Genomic DNA, 13,564 nt, shown 5'->3' on the forward strand with positions numbered 1-13,564 from the left:
AAGTAAGCTTAGCAAGGAATGAGTAAGGTGAGCACACAAGTCAGCCTCGCAAGGAACGAAAAAGGTGAGCACAAAAGTCAGCCTCATGTGGAGTGTTTGAGAGTGAATCAAGGTGCGATAGAGAGAGCACCCAAGTAAGCCTCATACAGGACGTATGAACGCGTGAGTGAGAGTGAATGAGTACATCAAGTACAGCCATCCCCCCAGAAGTGATACCGAGAGGTAGTTCCTGGGGCGGAGCCCAATGGAGTTTAGTCGGTATTAATGGCAGCGTCACCATTCGAGCCCGACACGCCCCCAGTACACCCCGTGTGGTAGCTTGGACACCTACCAATAGCACGTGTACTGGGTTAGGAAGTAAACGTCTTCTCCATTGTAAAAAAAATGCCGGACTCGACGAACTCAGTCGAATGGTATAAGAGACTCCGCCCCCCCCCCCCGGTTTGTGCGTGTTTTGTGAACTCAAGTTTATAGTTTTTTCAACACATGCTCAATCAGTAACGCATTAATGTCGAAGCAGCGTACACGCCACATTTTATTCTTAGTCCACCCTCACGTATGAAACAGAACATCAGTAATCTAAATTATGTATTATAAAACTAAAAAATATCTTTAATAAAGTTATGTGCACGTCCAGAACAGACAACAGACAAACGAATGATGAAATAATACACACTTTGACAAGACAGGCACCTAGTAAGTTGAAATACAACAGACACACATGTACTACATAAAAATCGTCAACTTGTTTAACAGTGATTCCCGGAAGAAGGCAAAATATATGAGGCGAAACGTTGGATAAATAAATTCCTGTTTTATTATACCAGATGACTGCATGCCGAACAAAGTAACACATTAAAATGGTTGCATTATCACTTGGATTTGCGGATGTTGATCACTAATGACCAATCTAAGTAACTTTGACCACATTGGCCATGTACCTGTTCTTGATTTCTCCCGGGAATTCGCAAGCGCCTAAGCTAATATCACACCCTTTTCCCAGTGAATCCTTGATCGCTTTTAAGAAACTTTAAATGAAAGGTGCAGTCCCAATGACTGCTATTGAATTTCATTCCGTTATGACTTTTGATTCCGGACTTACAGGTTGGTTAGTAAGGTCATACTGGAATTTTCCATACAAAACGTTACAATCGTAATATCTCAAAGGCTAAAAATGATCACCAAATTACTTCGATTCGGAAGTCTAGATCACTGATTGCCAATCAAGCATTCTTTGAACATATTGTCCACACTTCCAGATGTGTCGATAGCTATCGACAATTCCGGAAGTCCTGGCTTCCGGGCATATGCCACAATTAAAGTCACATCGGTACTTCGCTGATGAGTGAACCAATTTTATCAAGTCTCAAATGGAAGGTATAATATGCAGATTGATGTTCCAGCTATCCCCCCTCCCCTCTTACTATTAAACCTTCCCTTTTCATCACCCTCCACTCTTTGGATCCATGAACAATTGTTACTTGGCAATGTTCCTTCTTGAACCTCTGCGCAGTGTAAATTAGAAATAAATCGTTTCTTCTTCTTCAAATTAATAACTTAAGCCAATTATAATAGAATTGCAATTATGCTATTAAACTATTTCGTAACTCATGACCATGAATCGCAATTAAAATGTTTCGCTTGCCAACAAATAAATCCACGAATGACATCACCAAGGACTTGTTGCACAATCGATTTAAATTTATCAAAGTGAAAGGATATTTTGTTTACTCAACTCACTCAGAGAGGTATATTTTCATGCCGTGATAACTCGTAAAATCGAATCCAAAACGCCCTGAGAACTGCCACACGTCATCGGACGAATCAACCGAAAAAAGCTGACGATCGCCCTCGGCCTTCCTGCGCTGCAACGGTTTTAGGTTGACAGCAGGTACGACTAAATAGTTGATATCAGCAAAGAGCGATCGCCGTCTGCCGGAGAAGGCAGAAAACAACACTCAACACTTATAGCTGTATGCATAAGCTGACTTTATCCAATGAAGTAACAAGGCCGCCGCCGTGACGAAGGCAACCAGCGCACGGTGGCCCTACGCCAATCTCCCCCTAAACCGATTAATCATACTTGAAGTAGCCGGTTGACGCTGAGTGATCCCAAGATTCCGCTAAAGACCCGTATACGCGGTACGATATGGTAAATTATATAGAGCTAGCTGCTAGCAGAGCAGGCGGCTCATTCTAATGATTCCATAGTGCTCGTGCTCTCTCGGGTGTCTACAGTGTCAGTCGTGGCTCGGGGGCACGACCCAGCGTGGACGCTGGACTATGTAAAAATTGCGGGTGTGGCAAATCGGTAAGCCTCGTGGGAGATTCTGGAAAAGGGCGCCACGCCATGACGGCCACACCGTGAATAGTATGTCAAATGTTGGCGCTGCACAGAGGAGTAACTAGAACAAATTCTTGGCCAATAACCAAAATATTTTTTTTTCGATTTTTAAATTAGTTATATTTTTTTTACATACCTAAAAGCATACTGCATAATGTGGCAAAATAAAGAGTATGTCAAAAATTGTTAAAGAATTTTTGCATGGATGCAAAATAGTGATATTTTAAAGGATTTTTAATCATTTTTTGTTATGTATCCAGCAAAATCGCTTTCATATGATGATGACTGTGTTAAATAAGACAATATTATAACAAACGTAGTTGAACATAACTATTTGTATAACCTCAGCTTAAAAATAACTGAAAAAAACTAGGAGTGGGTAATGTCCGGGACATAACCGCGGTGTTGACGTAGGACTAAACTTGGGCATATCATATGACATTCATGGATAATTTGAACCAATGCACTTTTTGAATGAATGTTTACGGAAATTTCATGTCGAATGAGATTGCCACATTCACTGATTTTCTAGGACTTGCAAAAACCTTCGGGTTTGTAGATTAATTTGATAAATATTTGCTTATATGAATCACTGGTACATGTACAGAATAATTGACAGGCGCAAACTCAATCCAAGTTATTAAATGGAACTTTCTAATTCAATTCTTTCTCCATTATGTTTTCATCCTAATAAGAACGGTTTGCAGATAACTATTTTTGGTGATACCAGACGAGAATCCTTTCTAACGATTCAAACCTTGCCCCCGAATTCGCTTCTGCTGCGTATATACATGAACCCCTTTCGCAGCTCACATCGAATGAGCATTGTATATCGCAATGCGATCTCTTTTATAAACTTCTTAGTGCAGATGGAAGTCCATCCTTTTGTGCGACAAATGGAAATATTTTCATTATTCTTTTTGGTGTAGCTTTCGCTTAGTAGCAGGGTTGCCACATTTACTAATGTTCTTGAAAGATTATCAAAGACCAATCAAAGCAGGCTAATTAATGCTTTTACAAAATCTATCAAAATTTATGGTAAAATCTACGGAATCTACTACACAATTGTTTTGATTATTTCCCAACGAATCGCGCAAAAATCTGTTTGTTCCGTACAACACAGCGCAAATAATTGACGTTGGAAAACAAATCGGCAACTTCAGCTGCCAAACACTTAGAAACGATCGAAGCATTTTTCTGTCAATGTCACTTTTCTGACTCAAATTTTTGTAGGTATTTTCTTGCTTCCGTCCAATTGGTCAGTTTATTAGTTTTATCGTACATTTTTCGGATATTATTATAGAAAATAACTAACCCGATAAGAGGGAAGTTATTTTCCAAAGCACGAAATGGAAATTTCAATTGTAATTCTTCTGAGAACGATTTTGTGGTCCTAATAAGAACCGTTTGTTGTGAATATTATTTCGCCGTTTCCCGCTCGGCATGATGATTATTCGCTTGGTATGGATAGCGCACAGATTGGTATCTTCTAACAAACTAACCAGGCAGGCCTCGCTGGCTTCTTAGAGGGCCATTACGGCCGAGCTCCGGAAGAGTAGATCGGTTTTGAAATGCTGTGCAATCTCACGGACCAGGCACTGGAAGAGCAGCTTGTGTAACTCTGTCCACTTCTGAGAGCGATGAATTTCACGCAGGGCGACGACAGTTCTTGGTTGGCAGCAATAAGGCAGTAGCTATGATTTGGTTGATAGTCCAAATGCAGCTTCTCGTTGAGCAGCACACGTACGTGTGTTCTGCTCTGTGGCTTAGACACGTCTGGCTTTAAGAAAAACTGTGACACCCATATTTATAGGTTCTAGCATTAATGTTGATTCGCATTAAAAGTAGTTTTTGAACTTTTTAAACAAGTTTTACATAGCAAACAAGTTATCAATAGCAAGCGTTGAACGTTTTCCTTTCGATTTATGAAACAATATTAGTAATTCCTTTAGTAGGAGAAAAGTTATTAAGGTTCAAAGTGTACGTAACGTTTTGAAAATTTTGAAATGACACCCAGTATAGTAAAGAAAGACGTAAGTCCTACGTCAAAACAGTGTTGCTGTATATTGGATCAGCTTGAAAAAAAAACCTTTTTTTAACATTTTATTCCAAATTTGAATGTGAAAAAAGTTACATGATACGGCACGATCCGGCAATGTTGCTGAAACAACATTACAAAACAAGATTCTGGCTATCTAAAAAACATTAAATCTTTTCCGATCTTGTCCGATCCACAAATTCCAAGCGATTTGAAAATATTGATATTTATACTAATTTGAGGTACGCCGAAATTCTGTAGGGCCAAATACTATGTTTGGCAAAATGTATCTCTATGAATATGTGCACAGGCATCCCTTTTCTTCTTGCTTTTCCACTGACCAATTGCTCATGCAACGGGAAAACAAATGTATTCACAAGGATCACCTCAAAAATACTAGTATTCGGAAGGACATAGAAAATTGACCCCTGCACTGGTAGGTGAATATATGCCAAATTCTCCCAAAAACTAGTTATTGTCTATTTTTAGTTCATATTAAGGTAAAATAACAGCAATAGCCGCAATAAATAGTTTTGGCCAGGATTCGACCCCTGTTGCTCCTCTGTGCGCTGTGACTGCGCTGTTGGTGGCCTTTCAAGTTTAAGTTCCATAGGAAATTCTAGACAGACGGAAGAAGGTTGTTGGGTGATAAGATGTTGATTGGAGGAGCGAACCGAATGCGATTGATTGAATTAAACAAATGACTAATTTTGAACCCGCTATCCAGTTGAAATTCAGAAACTCGTATGAGAAGGGCTTTTATATAATTAAAACCATTTAGTTTTCATGTGTACTTTTTTTGTGAATCACTGACTGCATCAGCCTTGAAACTATCAAATTGATAATTCCATTAATTACCAGTTCCGTGTATTATGGTTCTCCGGGTGTTTCTTTGGAAATTGAATTAATTTCCGTTTCCTTTGTTGAAAACAAGATCATAAATGGCCAAGCAGTAAAACATTTGAAAGTCTATTTTGAAACATTGCTAAGGGGTTGGAGGTTTGAAGGTTAGCCAAATTCACAGTCAACGTGCAGTAATGGTTAGTCATTCGTTACTCAAACTATTTGCTATGAGAAATCGAATTTTTGTGGACCAACCCAACGGCGTTTTTGGAACGTATATGCGCAAATAACCAACATATTGTCCAAATGTCCACACAGCTTGACGTGTCCTAATGGTTGCCGATTGTTTTTAACACTCTGTAATTAACTTAAATTTAGATTTTATTTCTTTTTTGTCCCAACAAAAGCAGCAATCTGTTCGTATGGCTTTCAAAAGTCTGCATCAGGCGCGTGGTGCCTTTGAAACAGATGGAAAGTGTTGCACCTGTTGGTAACCGAAATCGCGCGATTCTACTGTGAGTTGAAAGTTGTTTCAAGTTGGTGTATTGGTATGCCTCCGAGGTGTCACCTTGAAGAACCACACCCGGTCCTAATTGTTTTGCAAAACCGTTCGAATTTTTTGAGTTGCAAATGTTACTGCTATCAACTTGAAAGCTTTGGTAGCTACTACTTCCGGGTTACTTGAATCGAAGCCCAACTGCGGGGGCAGCAGTGCTGGGTGACGATTCATCGCTGCTCAAGAACACAACGTAGCCTTTCTGAGCCAGTGTTAAATCAGTTTTTGGATTAAATTAATACAATATTTCACAAAGTTGTTAACAATGAGCTAGGGGAGATGACCCAATAATGGATGAACTGTGCCAACGTTCAAGCAATTTTAATAGAAAAACTAACTGAAATTTACTTACATATGTTTTGTTGTTGTATTTATAAGAAAGACTGTTCAATTCTATGACTAAGAAAAATTCGTATATGTAAGCTATGCCTCTATACTTTGCAAAGAGAAAAGAAGCGCCGTACAGGCGCGAATCCAGGGGGAGAATCCTTGTGATCCCCTCTCTTCAAAATGTTCAATTTCTTGAGCAGTTTTAAATTAGTTTGAAATTTAAATTAATTTAAATTAACTCAAAACCATTTCAAACCAAACTTTTCACTGATTTTTATTAATTGAGGTTATTACGTATAACAAATGAGCAATTTTCATTCCAAAATGAAAATTGCAGCCCAATAGCTGTGATACAAGCTTTTATACGAAAATAATAGCCGGGTTGGACCCCGCCAAGGGCGTCAAGCATAGGGGGGGGGGGGCGCCATCACCATACGAAAAATTTTACAAACTTAAAGGCTCATTTCATCAGTTTCGTTTCACTTGAATAAAGCTGTTACAAAGATCGTGGGGCAAACTAGATCGATTATCATCGAGAAGACAACCACATGCTGTACTGTGAAACTTGAAGTCTCCTTGGTGTTGGGAGGCGTTATGCAATAACACAAAGTTGACGGAGCCCAACCGCTTCTGCACTGAATTTTTGGTTAACCCTTTGCGACGCAGTGGGACGTACACGTCCCACCTACTTATTCTAAGTTTTTGTTGGATTTCTAGTTAGCGTTGACATATAAATACTAGGGTGGGGCATTGTTATATGGAAAAACGTAATCATAGCCAGGGTTGCCAAAATTAAATCTGTATTTTTATCCTAAAAAATCTTTTCATCTGTATTTACTCTTCGAAAAATCTGTGTCGGTATCTATAACGAATCAGTTGACTTGTTTAACATTTTGGTGGATTATCTATCGGAGATATTAATTCCTGTGGTTTAAATGAGTCAAGCAAGGACCTTTTCGCCATAAAAACACTACAAATCGTTCTGATATTTTGCATTCAGAAACTTGAACTTTACCGATGTGCACAATGGAAAAATAATTTTCTTCTTCATTTAATGACTTTTGTTGATATATAATGTTACATACATTAAGTCGACCAATGTAGCTGTCGAATTTTCGGACAAAAAATTGACAATTAACAAAGTCACAGAGCATTACAATTAACGTTTCCGGAAGTAGACTTCAGCCAGGCGTTTGCTGGGTGCTAACCTGAGTGTATTACAAACCTTTACCTTTCAGAATGAGCGACCACTCTCAAAAGTGAAGATTTTTTAATTAGGCTGTGCACGCGGACGAAGTCGACATAAATAATGACTTTTACTGTGAGCCGGGTTTACCAACACTGCCATTAAACTGTGAAGCAATGTTTGTCAACACGGCGGACAGTAAAAGTCATTTTTAAGTCGACTTCGTCAGCGTGCGGAGCCTATTTAGAGGGCTAAGCTGAGAGAGACACAGAGGAAGTATTACTGAAACTAAGAAAATATTTCTAAAATAGGTTTGGTAACATCACTTCTCAAAAATCTGTATATCTGTACATACATGCAAAAATCTGTATATCTGCACATACAGATTCTTGGTCTGAAAATGGCTGAAAAATCTGTATACAGATTATTCTGTGTTTTTGGTAACCCTGATCATAGCCACATCAACCGAGCACAGCACTTTTTTGGTTCCTTTTGGGGTCCCAAACAACTGTGCAAAATTTGGGGTCGATTGGTGTTGACTCGGCGTAGCGCATTGCGTTTGAAATTTGTATGGAGATTAGTATGGGAAAACCTACATTTTTGCATTTTTAATTCTACAGACTACAATTATTCCTGTAGTGTGCCAACAAATAGATAGAAGTATAGTCCAGGATATGCCGAACAACTTTGCCGAAGAATGTATGATGTTAGAATGTCTCTAAGCCAAGTTATAGCTGTTCAAAGTTCGATACATCGAATTAAATGTCAAAAATCATTTTTATTGCCAACACTGCGGGTGTACCAATGATATTTCATATAGCATTCCAAAATAACATTATATATTTTAGTTTTACCACATTGGTATGTTTGAATGAATTATTCAAAAGCCTTAGATCAATTTCATGGGCGTAGGTAGTTGAGCAATAGGGCGTAGTGAGGGGTGAGGGGGATGGGGAGAGACTTTAATATGTAGAAATTCGAACTGAAATGTTGTCGAGTTGTAATGTTCAGATGAATTATTTCAAAACAATTACACAATGCCTACGCATAATAGTAACGATGAAATAAAACATTCTGTATCCCTTTGCCTTGACTTTTATCAATAGAAGTTACGTTACAGACTGAATCAACTGATGTCGGGTTTATATGTCAGAGGATTGCATTGATTATATTTCAGTTTAATAGGCATTATGATTTGATGGGATGCTCATTTCTATGCTGTTCGATCACGAGGCGTGGAGCTAATTTCTGGATTTCAACATGAAATCCACCAGATCCCTACAACAATTTTTGCTTCAACTGATCGAACAGCATCGAAATGAGCATCCCATCAAATCATAATGCCTATTAAACTGAAATATAATCAATGCAATCCTCTGACATATAAACCCGACATCAGTTGATTCAGTCTGTAACGTAACTTCTATTGATAAAAGTCAAGGCAAAGGGATACAGAATGTTTTATTTCATCGTTACTATTATGCGTAGGACATTGTGTAATTGTTTTGAAATAATTCGTCTGAACCTTCCAACTCGACAACATTTCAGTTCGAATTTCTACATATTAAAGTCTCTCCCCATCCCCCTCACCCCTCACTACGCCCTATTGCTCAACTACCTACGCTCATGAAATTGATCTAAGGCTTTTGAATAATTCATTCAAACATACCAATGTGGTAAAACTAAAATATATAATGTTATTTTGGAATGCTATATGAAATATCATTGGTACACCCGCAGTGTTGGCAATAAAAATGATTTTTGGCATTTAATTCGATGTATCGAACTTTGAACAGCTATAACTTGGCTTAGAGACATTCTAACACCATACATTCTTCGGCAAAGTTGTTCGGCATATCCTGGACTATACTTCTATCTATTTGTTTGCATACTAAAGGAAGAATTGTAGTCTGTAGAATTAAAAATTCAAAAATGTAGATTTTCCCATACTAATCTCCATACAAATTTCAAACGCAATGCGCTACGCCGGGTCAACACCAATCGACTCCAAATTTTACACAGTTGTTTGGGACCCCAAAAGGAACCAAAAAAGTGCTGTGCTGAAAAAACGATCATTTTGCCCCACCCTAATAAATACGAATACTTTCTTTTAGTCAACTCTTAGGGATACAAGGAGTACAACTAGCGTATAAAATTATGTGAATTTGTTAACTACTTATTAGCTATAAACAATTAAAACTCGAAAATCTCGTATTATTTACAATAAAATTGGCTGTATCTGAACTAAATGTCCTAGAAATCAATTTTTTTTGTTAAGTACAGACAACTGAGAATAACTCTTTCGGGTGTCTACAGTATCAGTAAAAAAATTTATGTAAATTTGTTAACTACTGATTATCTATTGAACTAAAAGTCCTAGAGATCTAAAATTTCTAAATCGTAAAACAAATCTGTTGACACTAATTTGCTCAGTACCTAATTGGTTTGTTTTTGAATAAAAATAATTGGCTCTTGACTGTCACATAATGACATGAAATCGAACCATTTATCCCAACTTTTTGACTTATAGATTCAACCAGTCACAACATTTTAGTCGCTCCTTGTGATTGCCTTTGGTCACGTCATTTTCAAACTTTCAGATACTTTAATTGGAAACCATAGAAAACTATTAAAATGTTTTTTGTGATTCGTTTATTTGACACGGCTCATAGCGGTAGCTTAACGGAGCCGTGGACCTTTTATATGTTTACAAATGTAAAAATAAAAATATAAACAAATATTATTATAATATTGGATCTCGTGTGCGCAACTTTTTATTGCGAGCGGAGACCTTTTTTCGCGGGGTCTGCTGGCATACTGCATCTGGGGTGTCATTTATTTTTTTTTTGTTTTTCACGTCCAGGTCGAAGTGATGTCCGCGATCAGATGTTTTTCCCTGTTTCTTGCACTTATTGTTGACCAGTGTAAATCCGTCATTGTTATTACCTTCCTTGCCGATGTTGCTTACAGTTGATTTTGCGGTGCTGGATGCTTCTTTTGTGGTTGTCATGGTCTGAGCAACTGCTGCCACAAATTTGGCCACCGTTTGTGGTTTAGGCATTGGTATTGAAAACTCTGTTTAGGTTAGTTTGCCGTAGATAAGTTGGCAATCGGTTGAGATGCGTATTCCTCTGCATCTTCCGCTCACGGTTGTCCATGATGTGTTGTCTGATTACAATACTTGCATGTAGGAGTTTACCCCTCATGGGTGCAAAGCGTAGTTTGTTTAATTGTAGTTCCGTGAGTTTTGAGTTTTATTGTCAAGTAGGAGGGTACGGGCCTTTCGACCCGCATCCTCACTACAAAAACGCCGTTAGGAGTACCCAGGAAGAAGTTTCTCCAAGTATCAGGTGTAACGGATTCTACTTCTCCGTATTGCGACATGCATTTTGCAATTGACTCAGGAGGGGTACGAGGTGATAGATCATATAGCTTTACATCTACATAATCATTTTCAATATAAACGGCAATCTTAATTCCAACGTTGTCACTTTCAATCACGTGTTTTTTTTTCAGTTGTTCTGCAAAACGAAACGCTCAGCTTGTGCTAACGTGTTGAATGATATTAACACTGCACTGCGAAGATGATGATACTGAAGGTACAACACCGTAAGTCTAAGTTGCATTTTTACCTTCAAAAGGAATCCCACTTCACAAAAACTCGGGCGCGTTGAACAAAATTTCATGTCAACGACCGCTGCGTTGGGTCGGAGTAGAGCTTTTTCGTCAACTTTACTCATAGTAACAAGAATAATTCGATGCTTCCTTTGTTCTCGAGACAATGTACACTAGATCGAGAGGCCTGTCTCTGGCTATTGTCTGAATCAAAGGTACCAAGTACATTATGCATCTGAAACAGAAATTGCCAATAAAGGATCAACTTTCACCAAAATAACATACCTATCAGGATATTGTCGGTGCTGGGGTATGAGTGTGGTACGCATTACGAGCTGTACGATGGCGTAATATTTCCCGATTGGGTGAAACTTTAGCGTGTTGGGTGGTTTCTGGTCTTCAGCAGTAGTCACGCTCAAAGGCGATGTTTTAAGGGGGGTAAGGGTTTCAGCGTAAAAAAACACTTTTGCGATTTTTTTTAAAATTTGAGTGAAACGAATTGATTGAAACTTTTGTACGTTATACTGCATCATTTCAATAACATTCTGTAATTTTTCCATGCAAAAATATCGACTGGCAACCAGAAGTTTGGTGCAGACAGCAAGTGAATTGTAGTTTTATTGAATGTTATGCGATTTTTTTTAAATATTTCGCAAAATACTGCATTATGCAATTCGGAAACGCATTGATTTACGTTACTGATGCCCTGTACATGTTTTTCGTTGCACTAAAGAGGAAATTTCGAGAATGCAGTTGATGAGTAATAGCAATATTGCCACACATTTGGCTACTTTGCTGATGCCATTCAAAATAAATATTTATGGCGAATGTCATGATATTAGGAGAAAACTAGTCCAAAAGTTTATAATGGTCAGGCTTTGCATCTACCAACTATATAAACTGGGGGACTAAACAGTCGATCAATGGCTTTGTAATTTTTATTATTTTTAATTAATTAATTTACTCGTGTTTTATTTATACAATAAAAGTTATTTAGTATGTATGTATATAATGTTTACACTCTTCGTATGCAAACGTAATTGCATACATTTCTTTTTATTTCAATCTCAATACTTCCCACGCGTTACTCCCTAAAACCGCCATATTAGTTTACATTGCTCGATGGAACGGTTGTTTTGGGACTTTTGGCTTCAGTCTTCGCGCATCTCTATAAGCATCATTTCTGGTCACGCTTACAACTCATTTACCAGCGCCATCTTATATTGTTTTTGATTTTTTTAAATTGATGTTCCATGAGAGTTATGAGTTGAAAAATGGCCGATATTTATGTATAAATGACGCAAAACAAATTAAAATTGATACCAAATCAAAGACTCTGTAACCCTCCGGCAATCGCACCATTGTCTACCTTTAGGTGGCCGCTTGGAGCTCCAAATCGATTTTGCTCGAATTTCAGAGCTGCAGCAGACCAATTAACGTTCCATTGGGCATAGGTCTCCTACTGCGAGAATGAATTGCGAAAGTGGCAGAAGTGAGAAAAAAGACAAAAGTCGATGACATCCTTCAAAGTGTTTATTAATTGCTAATATTATCAAAATCGTAAGGCTGACTCAAACGATTAAATTTCAACTTTGGGGATATTATAAACCTAATTTCAGTTCATGAAAATCATCTATGCCGACTCCAATAAATTGATGAGACATTAATTAAGGAGCTTACGAATTACGCACACAGCTTCTTCAAAGTATCCAAAATGATCAAAGAGGCTTTGATTGACTATTACTGGTTACAAATCCAAGTGTTTTGATAAATATTTGAATAAGTTTAGCAGCATTCAGATAAGTAGCTTAAACGGGACTTGGCCTTCCGACCCTCGGTTAGAGAGACGAGTTTTGGAGTAATTGCATACCCATTCCTTATATAAGGCAAAAATATCTTTTTACAATAAAAGAGACACAATATTTTTATTTACAACACAAGGTATTCTGTCAATAGACAATAAAATAATCTGTAGTATAGTTTACATATGGTCGGTGTTAAGTCAGACCGGGCTAAGTGACATTTGATTGATTTAGAGAAAAACGAGTTTAAAGTTTAAATCGCAGGATCCGTTACATTAAAATTCGAAAAGAATTTTTTGACATAATTCATGTTTATTGTAACATATTACAATTCTATCAGAAGTTGAATGCAGCCGAAGAAATTTTTTATCCAATGCTATCATTATCTCACTTTTTGATATTTTGTGACTTAGTCCGGTGTGACTCAAAACCGACCATATAATGTGATTATTAATAGATAAGATATTATCTATCTATCTATCTACCTTCAGAAGCCTTTTATAGCCAGAACGTGTTAGATGAAATTAGTCACGTCGGTTTGAGACTGTTTGTTAATTTGAAACTGTCAAAATCGCTAATTAATTACACCCTGAGGTTAATTGCTGATAAACAACAGCTATCAATCATTGTAGCGATGACGGCTTTACCCAACAGAAACAAAATTAAAACTTGTGTAATTTCGGCCAACTACCGGTTTGCGGTTTTTTTGTCTGCGTCATTGACAATTATCCTTTAGCAGTGAAAGGATCAGATGCAATAAGCGAATTTGCTGTCGCAATATTAAACAGTGGCCCGACAAACAACTTTCGTAAATTTGTAATGCCCAAATTAGTGAAGTTGATTCCAAACT

The sequence above is a fragment of the Topomyia yanbarensis genome, chromosome 3 (genome assembly GCF_030247195.1).
Source record: "Topomyia yanbarensis strain Yona2022 chromosome 3, ASM3024719v1, whole genome shotgun sequence".
Classification (NCBI taxonomy): domain Eukaryota; kingdom Metazoa; phylum Arthropoda; class Insecta; order Diptera; family Culicidae; genus Topomyia; species Topomyia yanbarensis.